The sequence below is a fragment of the Balaenoptera acutorostrata genome, chromosome 15, assembly GCF_949987535.1.
Source record: "Balaenoptera acutorostrata chromosome 15, mBalAcu1.1, whole genome shotgun sequence".
NCBI classification, from domain to species: domain Eukaryota; kingdom Metazoa; phylum Chordata; class Mammalia; order Artiodactyla; family Balaenopteridae; genus Balaenoptera; species Balaenoptera acutorostrata.
The window spans coordinates 86,428,818-86,455,438 of record NC_080078.1 but is presented as its reverse complement, the minus strand read 5'-3'; the positions used below and the strand labels follow the sequence as shown (position 1 = coordinate 86,455,438).

At 48.5% G+C, this 26,621-nt stretch overlaps 1 protein-coding gene across 6 annotated transcripts in view; it reads right to left on the bottom strand.

The window, feature by feature from the left end:
* PHACTR3 (phosphatase and actin regulator 3) overlaps positions 1-26,621 on the bottom strand; it is a 224,385-nt gene that overhangs the window by 139,314 nt on the left and 58,450 nt on the right. The window contains exon 1 of one of the 6 annotated variants that reach the window (XM_057529288.1): positions 9,775-9,795. The exons of the other annotated variants lie outside the window; for them this stretch is intronic. The gene's annotated coding sequence lies outside the window, so the exon portion shown is untranslated. Of the gene's footprint in view, positions 1-9,774; positions 9,796-26,621 lie in introns of those variants that run through there. 6 annotated transcript variants of the gene reach the window in all.

Genomic DNA, 26,621 nt, shown 5'->3' with positions numbered 1-26,621 from the left:
GCTGGAAAATCATCTCTGACACCTGCTGGGGGCTGTGTCCATGCTCTGGGAAATGGATCCTGCCATCAGCTTCAGTACATTTCAGTTTCAGCAAAGTTCATGAGTCTGAATCCATCTGACACTGCAAACAGGGCTCATGCGTTCCCCGGCAAACATTTCCTGGATCCTGGCTTTCCTCTCTTTAGTTCGCTAGCCTTTTCTTTAATTCTCTGCTGCTCCACATTTTTTTTTTAAAGATTGATTGATTGATTGATTGATTGATTGCTATATTGGGTCTCCGTTTCTGTGCTAGGGCTTTCTCGAGTTGCGGCAAGCGGGGGCCACTCTTCATCGCGGTGCGCGGGCCTCTCACTATCGCGGCCTCTCTTGTTGCGGAGCACAGGCTCCAGACGCGCAGGCTCAGTAGTTGTGGCTCACGGGCCCAGTTGCTCCGCGGCATGTGGGATCTTCCCAGACCAGGGCTCGAACCCGTGTCCCCTGCATTGGCAGGCAGATTCTCAACCACTGCGCCACCAGGGAAGCCCTACTCCACATTTTCAATCTATTACAAAATATTATCATCATCGTCATCATCATCATCATCAAATCAGCCCCATTCACATAGCAATTACCATGTGCCAGACACTGACACTGTTCCAGACCTTTAAATATAACTAACTCATTTAATCTTCCCAACAACCCTTAAGACAGGTACTACTATTACTCTCATTTTACAGATAAGGAGACTGGGGCGCCGAGGGATGAAATGAAGTTGGCCGAGGTCACTGGGCTAATGAGTAGTAGGAGTCAGCATCACATGACCTCCAGACCACGATCCTGACCCCCTACTCATCCCCTTTCAGTCTCACTCACAGCACGACGCTGCACCTACGAACCTGACACCTTGCACGGCACGAGCTGGCATTCCTGCCCTTGAGGCCGGCACCTTATGAATTCAGAGGGAAAACACACAGGAAAAGTTAGGCATAGGGTGCAACCCACACCTCACGCCGTGTGAATGATACAGCCCCTTGCACCATGGTTCAACAGTCCGTGTGTTCCTTCCTTCATTCAGCCAACACATAACCCCGAGGGACCCTATGGGGCCTTCTTGGGACAGATCCCTCCCCCCTATCCTCTGCTTTAGCTCCTCTCTGAAGCACCCAGATAACAGTATCTGATGCACGTTTCCTGGGTTGTTTTTCAGGTGCGAAAACCACCACCAAATGGAAGAAATTAACTACTTGATGATCTTGAGCACATAGCCCCCAGACCTCCTGGCACCCGAGGATAATGTTAACCCCTGCGACACCGCCCTGTAACCTCACCATCGACCAATCAGAGAATTGTGCACGAGCTGATCACACACCCTGGGACCCCCTCCTTCACCTGGCCTTTAAACATGCTTTGCTGAAACCCACTGGGGAGTTCGAGCTTTTTGAGCACTAGCTGCCCTGAACTCCTTGCTTGGTGCCTGCAATAAATGCTGCGCTTTCCTTCACCCCAACCCAGTGTCAGTGGATTGGCTTTACTGCACGTGGGCAAGAGGACCTGAGTTTGGTTTGGTAACAAGCAGACAGTCACTGGTGGCCTCCCTCCAAACAGCGGGGGAAACTACAGGCAAGGTCCCCACCCTTGTGACGGGCACATCCTGGCTGGCGCAAACAGAACTCATCAGCAGACAAAAGCATCCCATGGAATGTGGGTGGAGGAACCTACCTTAAATGGGATGGTTGGAGGGGAGGCGACATTTAACCCGAGACCCCCAAAATAACAGTGACAAGACAGGGGACAGTGTCCTTAGTGAAGGGACAGGAGGAGCAACCATGGGAAATAATCTGACAAATTCAAGGAACGTGAAAAAAGGCGAACGGGTGGTGTGTATAATCCATGCCACTCTCTCACTTCGTCCCAGCTTACTTCCCCCTCCCCGTGTCCTCAAGTCCATTCTCTACGTCTGCATCTTTATTCCTGTCCGGTCCCTAGGTTCATCAGAACCATTTTTTTTTTAGATTCCATATATATGTGTTAGCATACGGTGTTTGTTTTTCTCTTTCTGACTTACTTCACTCTGTATGACAGACTCTAGGTCCATCCACCTCACTGTAAATAACTCCATTTCGTTTCTTTTTATGGCTGAGTAATATTCCATTGTATACATGTGTCACATCTTCAGCTCGGTGCTTTGTGACCACCTGGAGGGGTGGGATAGGGACGGGGTGGGGGGGTAGGGAGACGCCAGAGGGAGGGGATATGGGGATATACGTATGCATAGAGCTGATTTCACTTTGTTGTGCAGCAGAAACTAACACAACACTGTAAAGCAATTATACTCCAAGAAAGATGTTTAAGAAAAACAGGAAAGGCGAAAGCGGCTGGAAGGCTGTGCAGAGCAGGGAGAGAAACAACAAAAGAAAACACTTAGGTGGCGCCAACCCGTGAGCCTGGAGGTGTGCTCAGCCTTTCACCCTTGACTTGTCCGTCCTCAGAACAACCTATGAGGTGGGTACTTTCAGCACCACCTGTTTACAGAGGAGGAAAATAAGAAAGGAAGCCACAAAGCAAGCACGCAGGGAGCCAGGTCCAAACCCAGGTGGTCCGAGGCTCCCGACCATGACCACACAGCCGCCGCTCCCCGGGATGGAGGATGCGGTGACCGAGGGAGGCGTGTCTCAGAGGCCATGGCTGGGGGGTTGGGTTTTATCCAAGGGCAATGGGAAGCGGGGCTGGGACAAGATCTTTCTGAACTTTGAGAGCCTCCCGGGCTCTCCCAGAGGTGAGGGTGGAGCAGGGAGACCACCAGAAGCCAAGTGAGAGTGGGTGGGTGCAGGACGGTGGCAGAGGGGCCACCAAGGGGACTGAGGTGGAGGTGGCGGGTCAAGATTTCATACAACAGGGGTCCTGGCTGCACAGGCAGGATTTGGAAAGCTGGGGGGAGCGATGAGGACGTACCAGCCGAGGCGCGGCGGCTGGACATGGGGGCCAAGCTGGGTTCGGTGGCCTTGCGTTGGGCAGCTGGCTTCAGCGGCAGATACTTTCACCCACCCACCCATCCACCCACTCAACGTTTCAGAGCCCGACTGGGGCTGGGCGTGATGTGACAGCAGGTCAGCAGGTGCTACGCTCCAGACGTTCCCCACCCAGGAAAGGAGTCCTGCGGGAGAGGTCGCAGAGGCAAAACTATACACATGCACAACAGGAAGGACCTCAGAGGTCCAAAAGCCCTTCCATCGCCGGATTCTGCTTACATACTTCCCATGACGGTGAACTCCTTTCTCACCATCAGCCAAAGGGAGGACCACAGATAACACAGACAGCCCCCATCTCCAGGCACAGAATACTGGGCGCCCTGTGCCTGCCCCCAGACTATGCGTAACGAGAACCTTCTGCAAGTGCCCTCAGCACAAAGGCCAGCTCCAGACCAGGACAGCCTGAGGCACAATCTGTGATGCAGGCACCCAGCCCATGTGTGCTCTGCTGCTCTCTGCTGCTTCATTTTGAAGCAGAAAAGGTCAACCACGGCACTGGAGGAAAGGCTGCCACGTGAAAAAGAGACCACAAGAAACAGGAAAAAGCAACACCCCAGAGGAAAGAGATGAGTCAGGAAGCGGATGATTTAATTTAAAAACACAAGCTCCAATGAGAATTCTCAGAGCGGAAACGTGTGCTCAGAGGGAATTGAAAGCTGGCTGCTGTAGCCTCCCTGCAGGTCCCAGTGCCACCCTCTGGAACCAGGAGGGACAAATTCCCCCCCTTTCTTTCCAGGGTTGCTATCCCTTCAGTCTGTTCTAGAATAAACAGCCACAGTCCCTCTTAGTGTTCTTGCAAATTCCAGTTTGCCAAAGTCCTCCAGAAAACACAGCATCTCAGAGTGAACTTAACCTCCAGCAGAGGGTCAAGATAGACCCTAAGCTCCATTACTGTATACATTCTCCATCTATCAGCTGCTCGCTCAGAAAGATCCAGGCACAGATACGAGGGTGATAAGGTGATTTTAGGGGGCTCATGGACCAGCACAAAGTAACAGAAGTTCGTCCCTTTTCAATTCCCCTCTACTCTTCCAGAGAACAGTAGAGGAGAGTCTTAGTTTGGTACTAAGATGATTCTGATGCCCCTCCACCCTTGCAGATCTTGGTGTTTTAACAAGTACAGAGGGTCTTCTGGGTCACAGACCTTGGTGCGAGATCATGTCTAGTTTGAACTAAATGTTATTTTATAGTCATTGTTTTACTTTCATGGTTACCTTTTATTAAAAGCAAGTGGTTTTCCACTTGAAGTCGCAGCAAAAGATTTCCTTTTAAAACGAGTTTTAGGTAAAAATAAACAGACTTTCTTTTAATAGAAATTAAAAGAAAATATTCAGCCAAGTACCCTAAAGGCGGCAGACAAGTGAGTTGGGAGACGGCTCATCAGAGAACGTGCTGTATGTCTATCTGCCACACCCGCGATGCAGAGCCTTCAAGATGCACAGCTGCTGCCCAGCCCTTTACCGGACGCCAGGCTCAGGCCACCAGGGGCCATCTGCTGTGTCCACGTGGATGTCCCACTGACACCTCAAGCTCAACGTGGCCCAAATGAACTTCTCTCCCCCATAACCTGCTCTACCCAGGACCGTCCCCTCCAAGGCCAGGAAGGGAATTCCATCCTCCTGATTCTCAGGACAAAAGCTGAGGGTCACCCTCAGCCCTCACTGTCCCTCCCTCGGCCGATCCCATTGGCTCCACCTTCTACCTGCGCCCGCTGCCCCTGCCGTGGTCAGTCACCGCCATCTCTGCCTGGATCGCAGCAGTGACCTCGGAAATGGCCTGACTCCCTGACCCTTGCCTGCCCTCACACAGCGGCCTGGGGGTCCCCGAAATCCTATGTCCGATCTCAAGTCTCTGGGTTTCAAACCCTCTGATGGCTCCTGGCACACTGGGCACAAAACCCGAAGTCCTGGCAGCCCCCTCCTACGACCTTGCTGGCTCTCTCCTACTGCTCCTGGACCCCTGGGGGCTCCCACAGGGGGCCTTTCCCCTGACGGTTCCCGCCCCCCCGCCCCCGATATCCAATGGTTCATTTCCTCACTGCCCTCCGGTTCTGGCTCCAGTGTCACCTCCTCAGTGATGCCCACCCTGATTCAAACACTCAGCTGTCTCCCGCCCACCGCACGTAGGCTCCCGTCCCCCTGCCCTCCCTCCCCTGCCCATTTCCCACAACACTTATTACCAGCATGCGGGGCGATTCCCTACCAGTGATGGGTACTGGCTATTGCCGCCCCTCCCTCATCAGATGCAGGCTCCCAGGGACCAGCTAACATGCCTGCTCTGCTCACCGATGTCCCGACAGCCGGAACAGTGCCCACACTCTGGGGCAGTAGACATCGGTTTAGTTCAATGAAGAGGCTAGATTCCCACGCACGGCTACTCCCGGTGGGGCCTGGGCAGTGAGCTCTGTGAATCTAAGCTGGGGGCTTGAAGTTGAGCAACATGAAACTTCTTGTTGTCTCAGCCCCCCAAGCGGTCTGCTGAGATATATGTTTGACTCTTGGACTCTTGGGTACGTCGGTCACATACTCGTTAATGCTTTTAACCAGTTAACCAGTACTTGGTTGATGCTTTTATCAATTCCATCGTCTACCCAGTTGTTAACCTGCCAAGTTGTTAAGGCAAATACTGATGCTGCAGGACTTAGGATAGAGCCCTGTGGCATTCCTCTAGAGACCCGGGGGGTCATCACTATTATAGTTATCAAAATGTCTTACCATTTTTTTGAACATACAGAAAAGTAGAAAAAAGAGTAAAATGAACAACTATATACACACCACCGAGACACCACAATTGTTAACATCTTGCTGCATTTCCTTCGTGTTGTGTGTGTGTTTGATCTCCACCCAGACAGCTACCTCATGGGAAAAATCACAAGTCAGCAAACTTTTTCTGCAACAGGCCAGACAGTAAATATTCTCAGCTGTGTGGGCCTACGGTCCCCGTATCAAGTACCCCTGTTTGGAAGCTCACATGAATTACTCGCTGGGAGACGCAGACCCGGCCAGACTATCTCCAAGCCCCGAGGCTGAGCACCTTGTTACCCTCCCTGGAGGGAGGGAGTAGCCAGGCCTGAGGGTGGGCAGCAGAGCCCAGAAGGGACCAGAAGACTCCCCACCCTGCCCTGCTCCCCCACCACACTATTGGGGAAGAATGTGGGCTTGGGGGTCCATGGGCCCAAGATTGGGATGAGGGGCAACTTCCTTACACTTCAAAGCCTCGGTTTGCCCATCTGTCAAATGGCAGCAACGGTAGGACCTGCCTTCCAGGCCCTAGTGAGGATGAGGGAGATGTGCAAAGAGCCAGCACGTGCTGTGTGCTCACCCGTGGGGGCTGCTGGGAAGACACAGGTGAGGTGTTTTATTTCCCAGGGTGAAATTTAACAATTCTGGATTCCTACTGTGCTACTTACTCGGATCAGAAGCCGTGCGGGAAAAAGAAGGAAGGAAAACGGAGAGATGGGGAGCGGAGGAAGGAAGGAAAGGAGACAGTCCCAGGGCCTGGTGGCAGCGACTCCCGGGGCCCACGGTGGGCGCCTGATCCCACAAACACCTGCGCCGTGTTTCCCCCTCGACGTGAGAGCCCTGAGCCTCGACTCCGGGCCACCCTTTCGTTCCGGGAGAAGAGCTCTCCAGCTGGTACTAATTCCACCCACCTCTTTGTCCCCAGTCAGGTTCTAGGAGCTTCTCCCCGCAGTGTCACAGGCCCTGAGCTTATGGAATTCTTCTGTTAACAACACAGGGGCGCAACTTCAGTAGGGAGCTTATATGTCAGGGAAGAACTGACATCTTTAAGCCGAGCTCCAGGAAGGAACTTTATACCAGTGCCAGTAAGACAGCCTGAAAGAGACATGAACCAGGGGCATGATTGTGTCCCAGGGACTAACTGTAACAGCGAAGGAGCTGCGTGTGTGTCCACGCACGTGCCCGACACACCCAGAGCAACTTAGCTCTAAACACCCATCGTGAGGCACACACAAAAAAGACAAGATGAGCCCTCAGCCCTATTACTGTTCCTAACGTGCTAATATGATTTTTGAACTTGCAGAAAAGTGTTAAGACTATAAAATGAACACCCCCAGGTTCAGCATTTGTTAATATTTTGCTCTATGTGTTCCATATATTTACTCACACATACTTCTCTTACAGCCCGTGGGCACTGTTGAACCGTCTCAAAGTAAGTGGTCTAAAATTGTGACACTTCACCTCTAAACAGTTCAGCCTTATCCCCCTGAAGTAACGTCACATCTAACCAACTAATTCCCTGGATCATCTAATACTCAGCCCTTTTGTGAAATAAAGATTTTCTGTAAACTTTCATTTCTTTTCCGATCAAGTTCATCTTCAACCACGTGGACAGGATACAAACCAATAGAAATCTCCTGCTCTGCTCTCTGAACATTTTCTAAATTGGCTCTAGAATTAGGCCTTTTCTCCCCACTCTAATTATTTACTGACCTTCACTGTGATTCTACATCAGTGATTCTAAGAGTGGCCCGGACCAGCAGCATCACCTGGGAATACACTAGAAATGCAAATTCTCACACCCGCCCCAGACCTGCAGCATCAGAAACTCTGCAGGTGGGGCTGCAATGGCTGGCGTGACAAGCCCTGCCCCCGCTCCCGGGGGATTCTGATGCAGGTTCTCAAACCCTGGACCACTGCTCTCTGCCCTCCGAGCCAACAGCTGGAAGAATACTCCCTCCCTCCCCTCCAGGTGCTCACGCCAGCCAGCCAGCCAGCCAGCCGGGAAATTAGCCCAGAAATAAACGGTTAGATTTTATTTTGCATGTATCGTTTGAAGTTAATGGGTAATATCTTAACCTCCCACCTAAGTAATGACAATGCAACATGCTCAGGCAAAGATTATTTCTGCCCCACGAAAAACAGACTGCAGAACACAGTAAGCTCTGCAAGTAGATGGGATTCTGCTGTGACACGTCAAATTATGTCAAGAAGCAATGAAGAAAGGGAGCTAAAAATAGCACCACAAGGCTGAGCAGAAAGGGCTCTGGTTCATCAACCCCAGGACCAGAAAGAAAAACAGCCTCTGGCCACTGCTTAGGTCCCAGGAGGCCCTGGACAGGAAAAGCTGGCTGCTCTGTCCACATACCGTGTGCCCTCATGCCCACAGCTCCATGGGCACAAAGCGAAGGGCCCCAGGGGAGGCAGGAGCGAGCAGGTTGCTCCGAGGATGATACTGTATAGTCTAAAAATAGAATGTTCTGCACTTGAAAGGTATGAGCAGTCACCCCACAAGGAAAGCTATCGCCTTATGTAACAACAATGTAATTAACAATCGCGTAAGTCACAGGCTGCGAGGCAATCATACTGACTCAGGGCTCAATTGCCTGGTAACCAAAGAGTTAATGCCAAAATAATAATAATAATAATAATAATAATACAGGCGTGTGGACAGAGAACTACAAACTGCCAAGCTACCCATGGGTGTGGCTCTGGAGGGAAGGTCATTTATGGTAAAGAAACTGCATTTCCATAAGGGCTTCTTCTTTTAGCTCGCTTGGTAAAAGTTGTGAAATTAAACAGCAGCAAATTTGCAGCGTGTCTTACTGGGAATGTTTGCTTCTCAGAGTCACACCTAGGTGACAGCTGACATGATGGCTCTAGGACAACTGTTCCCTTCTCTCCTTAATCAAACAATATACCCTTGATGATTTCTGAATGAACTTCAAGCATAGTGTTTTTTAATGATTTGTTATGCTTAGGTTTTTGTAAGTGGTTACCATCATTATGAATTTGCATAAATCCGTAATTCATCCTCACAGTATAACATGCCAAGGACATCCCACAAAAGGACTGCTAACTTACCATCTTTGCTCCCCCCCCTAAGAAAAAAAGCAAGCATTTCAGGGGAGGGGATTTGGCGTTCAGACAACTGCCGTCTCCTGAAGAATTTAGGATACAGATCACCATTTCCCTCTGAGGCCAAAAACTTGCAGCTTAGAAAGACAGCAGGGCACAATCGGGAACCAATTTTGCTTTCAAGAACTTCCCACGACCCATATTACCACTCAGAATTAGTTTCCCCATTTCCCTCTTTGGCCCCAACTTCGGATATCCAACCTCACTGGCAAACCATTTTTGAGAACCCCAAATCCAAAAACTATGCTAAATGCAAACTCACAGAAAAGCAAAACGTACCCTCCTCCCCACGCCCCGCCTCCCAAGCAGGGATTCTGCGGTGGAGATCCCCAAAGTGTAATGCCTCCTGCTTGTGCAATCTTTTTCCCTGATGCTAAATGAAGGTTTAAACCTCCACTGTTGGAAACCTCCCCGACTTTGAATTTTGACAAAACCTGGCTTCAGAATAGGACCCCATGCAGTCAAAATGCACATCGACGACAATCTATTATTTCCTGGAAATCAGCTTACAAGCTGGAGATGAAAAGGCATCCAGGTGGAATTTTTATTTTTGGCCCAGAAGTAATAGGTTAAACTAGCATTCCTGGGGAAACAAAAGACTCTTTTTCTGGTCTCTGTGGCTGAAGGGCAGGGCTGCTGGCTAATCCTGGCCTGACCCACCAGACACATAGAAACGACCCATCTGTGGGGAGAAGGGTACACCCATCTCTCACCCCAGACTCCCAGCCTGGCCATCTGACTCATGGCGGGGCGGGCCAGTCTTTCCCCCTCCGCTGGCCCTGGTGCTGTTCACTTTTGCAAAGTCTCTGCCTTCTTGAGAGGCCTCCCCTACAAAAGACGCCTACACTCCTCCCTCCTTCGGAGGTGTCTGGGGGAATCCCACTTACCTTCTGGTCAAAGAATGGCTCTGAATTAAGGTCCTCATCCTCCCAGGGAACTCTGTCTCCCTGCAGGCGCCTGGATCCTGTCTCTCCAAACCTCCCTCGGAGGTAGTGACTGGCAAACAGCCCTGCGGCGCTCCGGACTAGCTCAGCTCCCTGAAAAAACCTCCAGCCCGGAGCGGCTCTGCAATTGTCAGGACGCTCCTGTTTGCCTTTTGGGGCTGAACACCATTAATATCTGTAAACATTTTAAAATATAGACATTACAGGAGTGCAGGTGGGGATGGGGTGAGGAGAGCGGCCCAGGGCCTGCGGAATCAGCTCGTGGACCAAGCCCCCCCCTGCTCTGCTCAGTGCCCACGATTTGTTCCCCAGCGCTGTCAGGATACTGCCCAGGCCAGCAGCTGGCCAGAGTCTGGCAGACGTCACCAGAACCAAAGCCCTAAGTCCCACATTCAAAACCCACTGCGCCAGCAACTTCTCCTGGCCTCGGGCGGGGTCCATCCGTTAGAGGGGTGCTCTCCGCTACCCCCGCTGCTGCCACGCTGACCTTGGGGAGAGGGCACCTTGGCCCCGTACAGTCATGAGACGGCTGCTGCAGGCTTCGGTCAGGGAGGCTGCCCAGAGCCAAGCCTGGAGGGCCCACGGCAGGAGAATGGGCCTCTGACCTCCAACCTCGGTCAAAAGGTGCTGAAGGCAGGGACCCTCACTGCACCTTCTATTCCAGGCCCGGATGGGCTCAGCTGAAGGCCCAACACCTATCCCATCTCTACCTGTATGGTGGGCTTGGGGGTGACCGCCCAGCGAGGAGGGGCCCAGAGCAGGGTTTCTCAGCCTCAGCACTGTTGACATCGGGGGCCCATACCGTGTACCGTAGGATGTTCGGCAGCGACCCGATCTCTCCCCATGAGATGCCAGAAGCCCCCAGCCCCAATTCTGATGACCACAGTGTCTCCAGACATTGCGATGTCCCCTGGAGGGGGAAGAACTGTCCCTGGTTGGGATTTCTAATCTAGAGAAAGGCAGCCTGGGTCTGAATCCTGCTCTCACCACCTCATGACGGTGTCAACTTGGGAAAGCGACGACTCCTCTAAGCCTCAGTGTTCTCACCGGCAAAGGGGGTAACAAGGCTGTCAAGCGCTTAGGCAGGGCCAGGAGCTGATTAGTGAAGGTCTTGCTATTGAGTCAGTTTCACTGCACACCCAGAGGGGCCCAGATCCTTCCTGCTGATGGAGATAAACCCAGGTGTTGGGGGCTGGACTTTGGAGCAAGGCTGACCCAGGCCTGAGTTCTGTGTCAACCACATTGCAGCCAGGGCTTCACGCCCCACTGTGTACCTCCGTGTCCCCAAGTGTACAGCGTGGATCCCCCTCCCCGGGGCTGGTGTGAGATGAGGTACGCAAAGTGCTTATCACACAGTAAAGGCTCCAACCAAGAGCTGGGGGGCAGGGGCGGGGAGGAGGGGGGCAATCCCAAGAGCAGGGCTCAGAGGAGAGTCAGGCCCCCTCACACAGCCCTGGAGTACGCACACAAACGCGGAATATTTTTCGGGAATTATCCACATTTGGGGTCTCTCTGGAAACCTCTAATTCCAGCAGCCACGGATAGGTTGCTTCTGCCTTTCAGAAAAGAGGCCTTGCCCTGCTACCTCTCTGTTATCCCGCTGGGGAGGGGCCAGCCTGATGTGCTTACAGCTGAAGTGGGCAGCCAATTTCTACCCCTTTTCAGGGTCAGGAAAACTGAGGACTGGAATCTAGGCTGAAGGCAGAGGACGGAAACATAAACGGTTTACTCTCCCTCGACTCGTACGCAAAGTAGCTCTGCAGGCAGCGCCGGGCTGCCAGGCGGGGGGAATCGCCGGGCCCCCTTTGCCAGGCCTGGTCTCACCCTCACTCATGAGGGTCCTGAGGGCGGGCACTTCTACGATCCCTCTGTCTGGTGGGGAGACTGAGGCTCCAAGAGGTAGAATGAGCTCCTAAGGCCACGTGTTAGGAGGTGGCACAGAAGCCACTTCCGTCTGACCCGGGCCTGGGTGTGGCCCTCCGCAGCTCTGAGGTGCCAACATCCAGGGTCCATGAGTCACTGTTCAGCTCAGGGACAGTCCCAAGGGAGCACCAGGCAAGGTCAGGTACAAGGCCTGCTCCCGGGAGCTCCCCACTCAGCTGAGCACCTGCCACACGCTGAACCCCAGAACCCGGCTGTGAGCAGTGACCCAGGCCAAGTCACTGAGCCAGGCGGGGTTAACAGCAGAAACGCCGCTTAGCGTGGTGTCAGGCTCCCAGGAGGCATTCAGCGCCCCTGGGACCAGCTCTCACGAGGATGATCCATCATCACATTCCTCCCGTCTGTGCTCCAGGAGCGCATCACCGCCGGGTCTTCCAGTACCAGGTCTTACTGAATCCTCACAAGAGGCCGTGGAGGGAGGGATTCCATCCCCATTGTACAGATGGGGAAACTGAGACCCAAAGAGGCTCAGGTGGGAGGGAGACCCCAACCCAGTCTCAGGACACTCCTGCCACAATGGCACATAAACCAAGAGAAGATGACAGATGAGTTAGGATTATCCCAGAAGGATGCCCCGAAAGCTCCAAGCTTATTTAAATCCACAAACCAGGGCTTCCCTGGTGGCACAGTGGTTGAGAGTCTGCCTGCCAATGCAGGGGACACGGGTTCGTGCCCTGGTCTGGGAAGACCCCACATGCCGCAGAGCAGCTGGGCCCGTGAGCCACAACTACTGAGCCTGCGCGTCTGGAGCCTGTGCTCCACAACAAGAGGGGCTGCGATAGTGAGAGGCCCGCGCACTGCGATGAAGAGTGGCCCCCGCTTGCCGCAACTAGAGAAAGCCCTTGCACAGAAATGAAGACCCAACACAGCCATAAATAAATAAAAATTAAAAAAAATTAAAATTAAAAAAAAAATCCACAAACCATATTGATTCAGACGCTGGGGAGAAACCAGTGAAACGAGGTGCGCTCCTGTCCCCGGACACCTCACAATTCTCTGGGACAGACCACGCGATCCACCGGCAACTCCCCTGGGCTCTGCCTTCAGGATCTCTCTCAATTCCGTCCCCTCCTCGCCACCCCCATCAACACCAGCCTAGACTAAGCCACGCCCATGTCTCCCCTGGAAGCCCATCCACTGTCTCCCCGCTTCCCTGTGAGCCGCCCTGGGGTCCATCCACCAAAGGTCAGACGCAGCAGACTTCCCGAATCCTCGTGGAGAGTGTGGGTCGGGGTGGGTTCACCCGCCTTGTGGATGAGCAACGGGGATGTGAGGGCAGAAGGAGAGGCCGGGAGCTGCACGGAGGGCACGGCTGGTCATCCTCACGTCCCGTGTGCCGAGCACGGGCGGAGTCCTGTTTAATCTCACATCCCAGAAGGGTGCGGTATCACTCTCCCTGATGTCCAGGTGGGGAAACTGAGGCTCAGAGCGGGCACGTGACGAGCCTGAGGTCACGGTTAGCTCGCAGCAGGGTGCTATATGACTACTGCCTTCCCGGGACGACCGGGACCTGCACACAGGTTACCTCCTTTACAGCCCCACGTGTCCACAAGGGACGGGCGTTCCTATCATCCCTGAACTAGAGATGGGAAACCGAGGCTCAGGGAGGCAATGGGCCGAGGCCCGCAGTGATGAAGCAGGGCTGGGGGAGCGCCCAGGTGCTATGGCTCTAGCACAGGGCTTCTCCGCCCCGGCACTGCAGACGCTGCGGCCCAGCCATTCTCTGCCGTGGGGGATGCCCCGTGCACCGTGGGATGTCTGGCAGCATCGCTGGTCTCTACCCTCTAGAGGCCAAAAGAATGTCCTCCCAGTTGTGTCAACCAAAATGTCTGCAGACATTGCCAAAACCACCCCCAGTGGAGAACCGCTGCTCTGGATGGAAGAACACAGGGACATTTGGACGTGGGTTGTACGGCTTTTGCCTCTAACTGGGGGTCCAGGACTTATTTTCCCTGGAAAATGCATAATAACAGGAGCATTGCTGGCCCCTTAAACAACATCCTTTCTCTTTGTCCACGCGGCACAGACACTACATCGTGGGCACTGCCCTGGCAACGGCAGCCAATGACGTCTGCCTGACCCCGCCCCAGCACGCGGTCACTCGTGAGAGCTGTGGTCATAGCTGCAGGCACCTAGGCTTCCCCGCGGCGGAATTTCCGGAAGCATTTCTAGCTGGGGTCTGATGGACCACATTTCAGAATGAAGGACACACACTTTATGCCCACGGCTGTTACCGAGAGGCCAGGCTGGGGACACAGGTATGTGACGGTGGACCAGGTGTGAGCTCTGCATGCAGGGGGCGGGGGCTTTGACACACTGGACAGGGTGTGTCTTGCCCAAAGTGGGCGCTCACCACTTGGCCATCTGCTCTTCCATTTTTGCAAACTGAGAACACCTCCAAGCATGGCTTTAGGCCATGGAAACGGAGCAGTGCACAAAATGGAAGGACAACCTTGTCCCCGTGAGAGGCTCATTGTGGCAGCTCAGCATTGCCTGAAGCTCTGAGGTTTTCAAGCCATGCCAGAAGTCCAGATGTTGGTGTCAAATCCCCCAACTGTCAAAATGCTCGTTCAATTATACACACACACACACACACACACACCGTTCAACCCAAACCAACCACATCTACAGGCTAGACTTGGCCCCTGGGCTGCCTCTTTGGACCTTGGGTTTCTATCCTTCCTTTCCGCCAGATTCAGAGAAAAGCAGGGCTGGGCCATCTCCCTGGGTTGCCTCTAGACTCTGGCTTCCAACCAGGCTTAAGAGAGAAAGGAGAAGGCATCACAGCTTAGGGGGAACCGTGACTTACTTTTGACCTTCCCTGGCGAGGAGGGGGAGAGCACACTGAGTGCTCTGCCTGCAGCCCTAGGGGGCAGAGACAGCCTTTGTCCCCATTTTACAGATGTGGGAAGTGAGGCTCAGAGAGTTCCAGCCACCAGGCTGAGCTCACACAGCGAGCCAATGAGAGAGGCAGAACTTGAAGACACGTGTCTTCTAACAAAGCTTAAGCTTCAGTTGCTCAGCTGAACTGTCCATCTCTCTCGGTACGTCGTTTCCTGAGTTGCCCACCAGGAAGGAGCCTACTTTGGGAGAACCTGGTCTGATATGGAAGAAGGATCCTCCATGGACAGAGAGGATGTATGTCTCTGATGGGGGACAGCTTTGTATTCCCTGAGAACAAATCAAAACGGCCACTGAGCAAGGGGCTGTACCACCTCCACGAAACGAACAAGCCCCACTAGGACTTCAGAAAGAGCCTGACATTCCCAGCACACACTTGTGGCCAGCTCAGCAGAAACCACTGGTTATTTCCAGCCAGTAATTAAGCAGATGATCCCGACTCTGAAGCAAGAGCAGGGTCTAAATGATTCATGCAAAGCTTACTTTCCCAAGACACGCACTTGGTCAGACTTACAGGGAATCCGCTGTTGAGAGGGTGAAGTTTGCACAGCTGCCTGGCAGGGAGGCCAACTCTGTGCTCACATCTCCTTTGGTCTATGAGACTAAACCCCAGAGACAGGTGACCTGCTGAGTCAACATGAGATTGGGATTCTACCTGGACCTTCAGGACAGATGGGAAGGTGAGAGATTCACTGTATTTGGGCACTTAGCACTTCCAGGTTCTCTCCTCATCCCCAGCTGATCTTCTATCTCATTTTCCACCCCTCAAGGGGACGTGGTGAAATCAAACACCTTTGTGTATTGCTAGGGGCACTGTAAATCAGCACAACCCTCCAGAGTGGCAATTCTGCATCATTTTTCAAGAGGCACAGAACATTGAACTTCTTCATGTCTCAGAATCTATCCTGAAGAAAGAACCCTAAATACAGAGAACACCACATGCATGAAGGCTCTGCTGCTTTATTAGCAATCAGGCTGAAAATTTTGAAGCAAATTATCCAACAGAAGGAGGACCATTTAAGTAAATTTCACTAAAGTGGGTATTCCATTGAAACACTGCTTATGCCTGCAATTTTGGAAACTAAACTTCAATTTGGACTACTTGAAATAAATCCTTATATTTGATGACAAAAGAAAAGAAAACAAAGTGAACCAGGTGCAAAGTAAGCGTGTTATACTCTCAGGGTAGGAGGTAAGAGCAAGCACATTAGGCAGGTGTGAGGGTTGAGAATATCTGAAGTGGCCAGGAGAAGCCTCCGTCCAGGCTATAATGGTTAACAGAAGGACATTCACTGTCCTCTGATGAATCAGGGCAGAAGGTTTCACAGGGGAGGTCAGATTCTGGGAGCTGACTTGTGAAAGATGGCATCCTGGCATCCAGATGGTTGGCAGAAGATGTTTGGTGCTTCCAGTAAGTGATGCACATGAGACCTGAATTAAGGTCTTGACAAGTTTGTGAGACTGGGATATACAAGAAGATGGGCAAGCAGCCCTTTGGCCTTGGCCAAGGCTGGGGAAATGGCTAAGGCACGGTCGTGCTTTCTGCCATCAATGAGGAGCCAGAATCCTGGGACCAGGAGAGAGATGTCTGAAGGTTGGGCATGGGGGCTATAGGTCAAGGCTGAGATCCAATGGAGAGTGAGACCATGCCTGGTTCTGGGATCCAGGCTGGGTCAGCGAGGAAACTGTGCCAGGAAAGGGCTATGGGACAAGAAGGAGGGGGGCTGGGGTACAGCATCACGTGGAGGTTGAGGGCAGGCACGCTGTATAGAGTGCTGGCTGCTTGATTTAGTTCTGGAAGAAGAGCCATTCTAAGGGTACGGCAACGAAGCTGGGCAACCGAAGGAAAACTGAAGAAAGGAACTGACAAGTGATCTCTCTCTCTCTCAAAATGCAAAGTTCTTTAGCATCACTCCTTCTATGGATTTTTCACTTCTTGCCTTCTTTTTATGAGGGAAGCTTACTGTTTTCCTTACCCATCTGCTTATTATTTATCCATCAACCGCCATTTTCCCAGGTTCCTAAATAAAGTATTTCCTTAATAAAAAAGAATCTACAATGAAGTGGGATTTTTCTCACCTGAGTGTTTAGGAAAGGAAGAATCACAAGCATTTGTCAATAATTCACGCTCAAGAGGAACGTGGATGTCTCACCAAGCATCGCGTAATCGCGGACACGCTCCAGCTGATGGATTTGGTGAATATAAAATAGAATCCTTATGCGGAATTCCTCCATTAAAAGTAAAAACGAAACAAAACCCAGACTGGTTCCGTGTCGAGCACTTTCAAGCATTACATGATTCTTTCCATGACCCTGTTCGTAAGTGTTTTCAACTCTGTTGTATAAAGGAAGCAACCTGAGAAGCTCAGAGGCCTCCCCGAGGCCACACAGCTGGGAAGTGGCCAAGCTGGTGAGTGCCGAGAGCCCGGGACAGCTGGGCCCTCCCACCGCCGACGCTGAACCTGGCACTGTGTGAGGCCTCAGGGGTCCCCACACTACGAAGGCCGTCACAACCTTTACTAAGTTGAGCCAGCAATCTATGCATCAGCTTTACAGAACAGCTTTCGCTAAGTAAGGATGAACTGAAAGGTTTTCAGTCTCACTCACGTGAAAAAGAAGAAAAGGTTAAGGTGAGGCGCTTGAGGCTGCCACCAGGTCCGGTCTCACCACCCGCGCACCCATGATCTCGTGTCCCCGAATCAGTGGTCCTGATGTCTTTATGCTGCTGTCTGTCTGTCCCACCCAGCTACTCAAGCAGGAAGTCTGGAGCCGTCCTTGACTCCTCCTCCCTCCCTCTAGTGGGTTCAGGGGTGTCCCCCCCAAATTCATGTCTACCCAGAACCTCAGAATGAGACCTTATTTAGACGTAGGGTCTTTGCGGATGTAATTAGTTAATTAAAATGAGATCCCCCTGGTGGGTCCTAAATCCAATGACCGGTGTCCTTATAAAAGGAGGCGAGGACGCAGGGAGAAGCCATGTGACGACAGAGGCAGAGACTCGTGACGGTGCCACAAGCCAGGGACGCCAGGAGCCCCAGGAGCCGGAAGAGGCAGGAAGGACCCTCCCCCAGAGCCTGCAGAGGGAGCGCGGCCCTGCCCACACCTTGATTTCGGACTTCTGGCCTCCTGGAGTGTGAGACAAATACATTTCCGTTGTTTTAAGCTCCCCAGTTTGTGCTTGTTGTTGAGGAAACTCGTAGGCTCTCCTTCACCCACCCTGTTAACTCCACCATCAAGTCACATGAAGTTTACTCAGAGTTACTCCAGGTCCCTCCACCCCACTCCCGACCTCCAGCCCAGGACCAGGGCCCCAGAGCCTCCTGCCTGGGTGTCTGCAAAGAAGCCCCCCTTCCCTCCACCAGCTGCACCCTCCAGCCCCTTCTGCACCAGGGGGATCTCTTGAAAATGCAGATCTAATCAGCTCACTCCTCTACTTCACATCCTTCTACTTCTTCCCCCTCGTTTTTAGGAAAAAGTCCAGATTGCTTCACGTAGCTACGAAGCCCCATGATGTGGTCTCACCTACTTCTCCACGTCATCTCACCTTCCTGCCCTCAGACACACTGGCCTTTGCCTTCGTGGAAACACACTGCCGGCTCCCGCTGGGGACCCTTGCACACCGGGTCCTCTCTACCTGAATACTCTCCGCCTGCCCCTTCTCTCCCTCCTCATCTGGGAATGTTACTCCTCCTGGGGGTCTCAGGGTATAGGCGGCTTCCTTGGGGGAAACCACCTCCGCCCCTGCCCCCACCCCCGGCTCGGTCAAGGCTCCCTGCCAAGTGCCCACCAGATCCTGGCTTCTGCATGCACTCCCATCTGTCATTTCTTGTTCTGTGTCCATCTCTCCCTCTAGACTATGATCCCCCTGTGGGCAGAACTATTTCCTGGTTACCCCCATAACCCCAGGGTCTTGCACAGAGCCTGGCACATAGTAGGTCTCCAAGAGATGGAGGTAAGTGCATGAATGAATGAATGGTCCACAGATGCACCTGGAAAGTCCCTGGAGTTCCAGGTTTACGTCTCCACATGATCTCCTAGCAGCGCTGATTTCCTTTTGTGGGTTCACGAGAAACGGATCCAACCCAAAGACATCCAACTGGAAGGCAATGGGTCCACAGCAAGCAGGACTGTTGCCAGCAGTCACCTTGTGAACTAGTAAAGCCAGGGCAGATTTGGTTTTCTGCACCATCTAACTGCCAAGGCCAGTCGTACATACAGGTCAGATTTCCATCTGATTAGACATCCTGAGAACTCCCACTGAGAGGTAGGTCTGTCACTGCATGGCCAGCCTGACGTCCGAGGGAGCTGAGGCCACAAGCATGTAGGAAATTACATGTATTGGCATCTTTGGCCACAGAAAGAGTGCCCTATGGGAGGCCAAGCTGGACCAGTTTCCAACACGGTTAAGAAGATTGGACCAAATGTATTCACGGACACATGTTGCAGTCATGGCGGTCAAAGAACCAAGTCCTAAAATGAGGATCCTGGCAATTACCCATGGAGCATTATGATAGAAACGACCCCTTGGATTTGTCCCTACGACAGGGAATAACTTTGGAATCACACACCTCACAACATAGCAATATAAGAACAGCCCAGTTGGAAATGACCACTTTCTCTGGCTGAAACTTCCTTAAATCAGAGTAAAGTCATGGTACTTGGGTGAGCTCGTCTGCCAATTATGCCTTCAGCCCAATTTTCCTCTCGCTATCAGGTAATAAGAAGCTTTGTAAACTTGGACAAGCCATTGTCTGCTTTAAAATGCTGAAATTTGACATTAGAAAAATGAGAAACCACAGCATGAAGAGATCCGGTCAAACAGACATTCAGGCAGCCCCATTCTCTTCCTCATCCATCAGAATTTTGAAAAAGTAAAGGACATAAGTAAGGGCAAACAGAAAGTATCTTCCAGAAGTGAAGTGATTTCCTTCGCTGGTCTCCTGATTTCCCTTTTCTATAATTTTCACAGACAAAGGCAATGACTACCATAGAATTTCCCTGTTTTTAAAAAAAACTGACTAAATTAGAGATGTTTCATAAAACAACTCACTTTATGGCTCTCCAAGAAAACGCTGTCCTTACTGTGAATATGCAGTGCTTCCATATGACTAACATTTGTATGAAATCCAGAGTATGGAAATGGAGTGATAGAAAATATTATTTAAGGAGTTTGCCAGCTGACTGCTCTCACCCCTGAGAGAGTGGTGAGGGGAGAACAGGAGGAGAAGGAACATGCTGACAGTTGAAGGAATCTCTGATGGCCAGATGACAGATTAGAGGGTGCAGTAGCTCCAGCCACAGAGTGAGTTTGTATCCACGGGCTCCTCTTTCCCACAGGTAAATCGAGAAGACTGAAAGACCCCGAGATAGGGAGTGTCTTCCCCAAGTGAAAGACAGCAGCACTTTGAAAGTGGGGGGCCAAGGGGGAAACTCAAGAGAAATCCATCCTGGAAACTCCAGGCTTTCAGCTACTGGGGTCTAGCGTACAGGGGAGAGTTGGAGGAAACCCCTTCAAGGCATCACAGACCTTCACTGAGTGTTAGACAACTGCCCTCCCAAGTTTGGGAGCAGGGCAACAGACCAGAGAGAGCTCACCAGTGGGGCCAGAGGGCCAGAGAGCAACAGTAGGTCTCTGTGGCCCCTACGTCTGCCAGCCGGGATATAACACAGAGGAAGAACTCTCAAGGTTCAGAAAGCTGGGACCTCAGATGTAAAACAGAAAGAAACCTCTCAGTGCTCAGAGCCCAAGCCATGCGGAGGGAAAGTCCTGACCCTCCTTCCAAAGCACTTGAAGCCTGTAGTGAACTGTATCAAACCAAACCTACAAAAAAGTCCAGACTCAGCTCAACCATGGACAAGATTGACTCAGTGCTCCACCTCTGATAGCCTGAAAGAAGAGGAATATACTGTTATTTGATACAAAATGTCTTACATGTGGTAAAAAGTAAGATGCGTGAAGAGGCAATAAAATTTGATCCATGATCAAGGGAGGAGACAGACAAGAGGAGAAGACCTAGCCAGTCTCCAAATATAAATTCCTCTTAATTTCAGTAGTCTAGCTATTGAAACTAACAGATAGGGACTTTCAAGTAACGATGATAAAAATTCTAAAGAATGGCGTGTAAAAGGTAGATAACATGTCTGAAGAGATGGAGAATTGAAACACATAGAAACTAAAAGAATGATCCTAATAGAAATGCTACAGTGGAGAATACAATATCAGAAATGAAGAATTCATTATATGGGCTTAATGACAGACTAGGCAGAGCAATGGAAATGATCAGTGAACTTGAAGACAGGTATAAGAGGCCGGTAGCTCCACAATAGCAACAAGCTAAATTGTAGATCAGCTATTTTATCAGAGAAAGAGAAAGCTAAGAATAGCCCTCTTGGCCAAAGATTGGCTCTTTGGCAAAAGGGTACAGATATAATTGGATCAGACTGTAGAGGAACGTAAGCCCTTGAGTATTGTTGGAAATAATAGAGCAATCAGTTGGCAGTTAGTGGAGATTAACAGCTTCGAGTGATACCAACAGAAGTCAACAGCTTAAAAGAAAAATTAGGAAAAGAAACCCTCAAAGAGAGACCTACTAAAAGTACCGTCATCTCAGAGTGACTGTGCACACCTCCAAGGACGCATCCTCTGAGAAGCAACACCAAGGACTCCACATTGGCGGGGTGGGGGGTGTTAAACAAAAAAATAGCCTATCTAAGTCACAAAACATATAAATAAGCAAACAACAAGCCTGAGAGAAGGGAAAATCAGTATCCAGTGTTGCTAAAATATATTATCTAAAACACCCATTTGGGGAAAAAAAGTTATAAGGTGTGTAAACAAACAGGAAAATGTGACCAGTACATAAGGAAAAAAGCAAACAACTGAAACAGCCTATGAAAGGACCCAGATGTCAGACTTAACAGACAAAAACTTCAAGGCAGCTATTATAAATATGTTCAAAGACTTAAGAAAACTACTCTTAGAGAGGAAATGGGAGGTCTAACAGCAATGTCTTATCAAAAAGAGATTAGCAATAGAGAGAAGTTATTTAGAAGAATCAAATGGAAATTTGGAATAGAAAATTACAATAACTAAAACGAAAAATTTACTAGCGGAGATCAATAGTAGCTTGAACTTACAGAAAAAAAAGAAATATCAAACTTGAAAGTGGAAAGTATTCAATCTGAAAAACAAAGATAAAAAAGTAAAGGAAAAGAACAAAGGAAAATAAACAAAGGCTCAGAAAATTTGGGGTCACCATTAAGTGCACCAACATATGCATGACAGGAGTACCAGAATGAGAGGAGAGTGAGAGAGGAGCAGGAAAAAATGCTGGAAGAAATAATGGCTGAAACTTCTCAAATGTGATTTTTAAAAAATTAATCCAAGAAGCTAAAAAACGTCTAAAGAAGATAAATTCAAAGAGATCCACATCCAGATACAATGTTGAAAGATAAAAACAAAGAGAAAATCTTGAAAGTAGCAAAAGAAAACCAACTAGTGATGAACAAGGGGACCCAAGATTAACAGCTGACTTCTCATCAGCAACAATGGAAGCCAGAAGGTGGTGGGATGACATATTCAAACAGAGGAAAGAGGATAAGACTGTCAACCAAGAATCTTATATCCAGCAAAACTATCTTTTAAAAATGAAGGTGAATTAAAGATATTCCTATATAAATAAAACATAGGATTCATTGCTAGCATACCTGCCTTATAAGAAATGCTAGCAAAATTTTTCAGGCTGAAAGCAAGTGACACCAGACAGTAATTCAAATCAACATACATGCAAAAACAAAGAACACCAGCACAAGTGATTACATAATTATAAATGTATGTTTGCAATTATATATGACAGTATGAATGTATATCCTCCTGCTTTCTTTTGTTAACTGATTTAAAAACCAATTACATAACAATAACAATACAAAGGAAGTGTGTGGGACAAAGCTGTACTGGAGTAAGGAAATCACACCAGATGGTAACTTGAATCCACAGTAACAAAGAAAGAGAACCATAAATGGTAAATAAGAAGGTTCATGTAACAAACATTATAAATATATACTTGCTATGCTTTATTCTCTTTGCTTTTTTAAAGACATAAATTCATATAAAGTAATAATTATAAAAATGTATCAGGGTTTGTAACATATATAGATGTAATATATGTAATAATTATAGCACAAAAAGAGAGGAGAAGAGAACTTTATAGGAGTAATGTTTCTATACCTGACTGAAATTAAATTAGCATAAATCTGAAGTATTCTGATAAGTTAAAATGTATCTGGTAAGCTCTAGAGAAACCACTAAGAAAATAAGTCAAAATGCATTAAGGAAATTAAAATGTTACACTAAAAATTCACCAATTCAAAGAAAATAGTGAAGGAGGAATAGAGGAACAAAGAAGATATATGAGTCATAGGAAACAAAAAGTAAAATACCCAGATGCAAAACCAGCTATGTCAATAACATTAAAGGTGAATAGATTAGACAACCCAACAAAAGGTAGAGACTGACAGACTGAATAAAAAATCAGATCAGATCCAACTTTACCCTGTCTACAAGAGAAACACTTTAGAATCAAAGATGCAAACAGGGGCTTCCCTGGTGGTGCAGTGGTTGAGAATCCACCTGCCAATGCAGGGGACACGGGTTCGAGCCCTGGTCTGGGAAGATCCCACATGCCGCAGAGCAACTGGGCCCGTGAGCCACAGCTACTGAGCCTGCGCGTCTGGAGCCTGTGCTCCACAACAAGAGAGGCCGCGATAGTGAGAGGCCCGCGCACCGCGATGAAGAGTGGCCCCCGCTTGCCGCAACGAGAGAAAGCCCTCGCACAGAAACGAAGACCCAACACAGTCAAAAATAAATAAATAAATAAATAAATAAATAAATTTTAAAAAAGATGCAAACAGGTTGTGTGTAAAAGGATGGGAAAAGATGTAACACTCACTGATGATAATTACCTAGACCTGTTATTTCATTAAGGTGGTCAAAAGGTAATTTTCTAATTTTATCTTTCTTTCTACATGTATTAATTGGAAATTTTCTATAAAGGAAAACTTTGCATCATCAACTATTTGGATACCCTGAAATATGGTAGACAGAATAAACGCTTGATTTTTATTTGGTGACTTTCAGAATAGTGAGCTGGTGCCCTAGCAACATATAATGGTGACCAATTATCTACTGAAGTATCATTCTGAAAGCATGGATTTTTAAAAATAATTTTGATGTATTTCAATCAATTGTAGTCATTATTCTGTTTGACATGCAAGCACCTCCTCTTAGCCAGCAGAAAATCATCCAATTTAGTTCCTATATTCTTTTGACATAACCCCATTAATCTTTGATAGCTTCCTTGCTTTCTGGCATGATAAAGCATCTCAGACCAGGAATCAGTCATTTCTCCAAGAAACTGCTTCCTTTTAATGGGAAATGGTATTTAGCTAGCACAATCTGGGCAGTAGGGGGTGTTCATTGCCACAGGGCTGTCACTGCTTCCAAGTCTCTTCAGTGAACAGGTTATAAAGTAGATATTGTAAGAGCAAAGAATATTATGAATTCATGTTGGTATTTCCAATTCAAATTTAATATTATAGGACTCTAGGTAGCTTTAAAAATTGTATCTTTTCTATCATGCTAAGAATCTTGATTCCCAACATTACCGTATTTCTTATTTGCTTTTTGCAAAATCATTCCTATAATAATTTCAAAGTAACAATATCAATATTACAGCTAACAGTAAGACTAACGAATGCAGTTCGTGACTTCTTTGTTTTTATATATGCATGTGTGTCCTTAAACTATACCCCACCAGGGATAGACAGTTCAAATACTTGGTTTTAAAGTCACTTGAAGAAATTACTTCCTCCGAGGTTAAGCCACCAACTTGATATACAGTCAGGTTCAATTATTATTAATACATCTGATTCAATTTTTCCCTTTTTAAGTTTTTGAATATGTAAAATATCTACATGTTTCAGAGCTCAAAATTATGTAACAAAGTACTCTCATAGAGGTCTCACTTCCATATCTGTCCCCTCCACCCTGTGGCTCTCTTCCCTACAGGCAACCATTTTTCTCAGTTTTTGCTTTATGCTTCCAGCGTTTCCTTTAGATAATCTCAGTACACACATGCACGCACACACACACACACAAACACACACACACACAAACGCACACATACATCTCTTTCCCCCTTATTACACAAAAGCTAGTATACTATAAACACTGTTCTGTCTTGATTTTCTCCCACTCAGTGATACATCCTAGGGATCGCTCCATGGTGGTACAGAGAACAGCCTCATTTTTCTTTATAACCATCCAATATTCTACTGCGTGGATATACCATTGTTTACCCAACCAATCCACTAATCATGAACACGTGGGTTGTTTCCAACGCTTTGCTGTAATGAATAGTGACAAAATAAAGAGGTTTGCATTTGTGCTATTTTATATTTTGCCCAGATATTTTGGGATAGATTCCTAGAAGTGGGATTACTGGTTCAAAGGGTAACTGCATATGTAATTTTGCTAAATATAGCCCAATTTCCTTCCATAAGGCTTATACAGCCAGCTTGTAATGACAATATAACAGTGTTTTTATTTTTTTTATTAGTTATTACACACTGGCAGGACATTCTGGCAACTAACGATGAAGGCAACAGTTCATGACTTACAACATACTTCAGTGGTTCTTATTCGAGTTTCTAATATTAAAAATTCCACTGCTTTAGAGAATACAGTCTGAATGGGTTGATCTCTTTTAAACCATACACATGCACAGAAAATAAACATGCGTATATCCAACAGCCACAACTTGCAAAGATGAACACTTAACATAGTTGCTTAAGATGGGTTTTCTTTTTATTAGAAGAAACAAACATTACAGATGGAGTTTAAGCCCCTGCAGTAACCTCAGGAGCCCAATCACATCCCCCAACCCTGCCACCACTACAGAGGCAATGACTATTGACTGAAGTGTGCATTTTCCTGCTCGTAATTTCCTGGTCCCCTATTACGCACCCCCCATTTTTTTTTTTTTTTTTTTTTTTTTTTGCTATTGAATCAATGCTGTGATAAACATCCCTGATGACTCTCCTCCTGCTCATGGATATGATCTTCTCCAGGGCAAAGGCCTGGGCAGGCATTGCTGGGTCACAGCACTTTGAACTCAAGGACGTATGCCATATTGCTTTCCAAACTGGCCGTAGCCATTTATGCTAACATCAACAGCACGTAAAAGCTCCTGTTTCTCCAAAGTTCACAAAAACTTGCCATCCTCATATGGCTTGATTTTTGCCAGTCTGATGGGTGGAAATAGGATCTCATTGTTTTAATTTTCATGGAATGGGAAAATTTACTTTCAATTGGCTTTTTAAAATTAATTTTTCCCCCTACAGGAACAATCGACATAATGCAAAAGACAGAGAACAGCTTATACTATCTATTCTCATCCCTGAGAACTTAGCATCTGTAACCCCTCATATAAATCTTGGATGTGTGCAGATATATAAAGCATATACTTTATTACTTTTAGAGAAAAATGCAAGCATAGTCATGCAGATCCGTTCGGAACTTCCCGATTTGTTTTTGAATTGGTGGTTCTGCTGATGTTTAACTACTTCTTTGGTTTCTGTGTTTCACAGGTGAACTACAGACTTCTAAGAACCCTGGTTTTGAAAACATGACCAAAAAACTCTCCACGTTTTGTATTATGAATATTATCCTGTACCCAGAGTCTAGTATTTCATTCTTTATAGTTTGAGGTTTTATGCTCATTTGCCTCACAAGTCCCTTTATATCTATTTCTATATCCATAAAAATAAAATACATGCACCTCTATAAATTACTCATTTGTGTTTTTAACAGATGTGCTAAATTCACCTTTTGAAGGAAAAAAAAGTATACAGGAAAACACCCAGGAAAACACCACTTGAGTTTCAACACT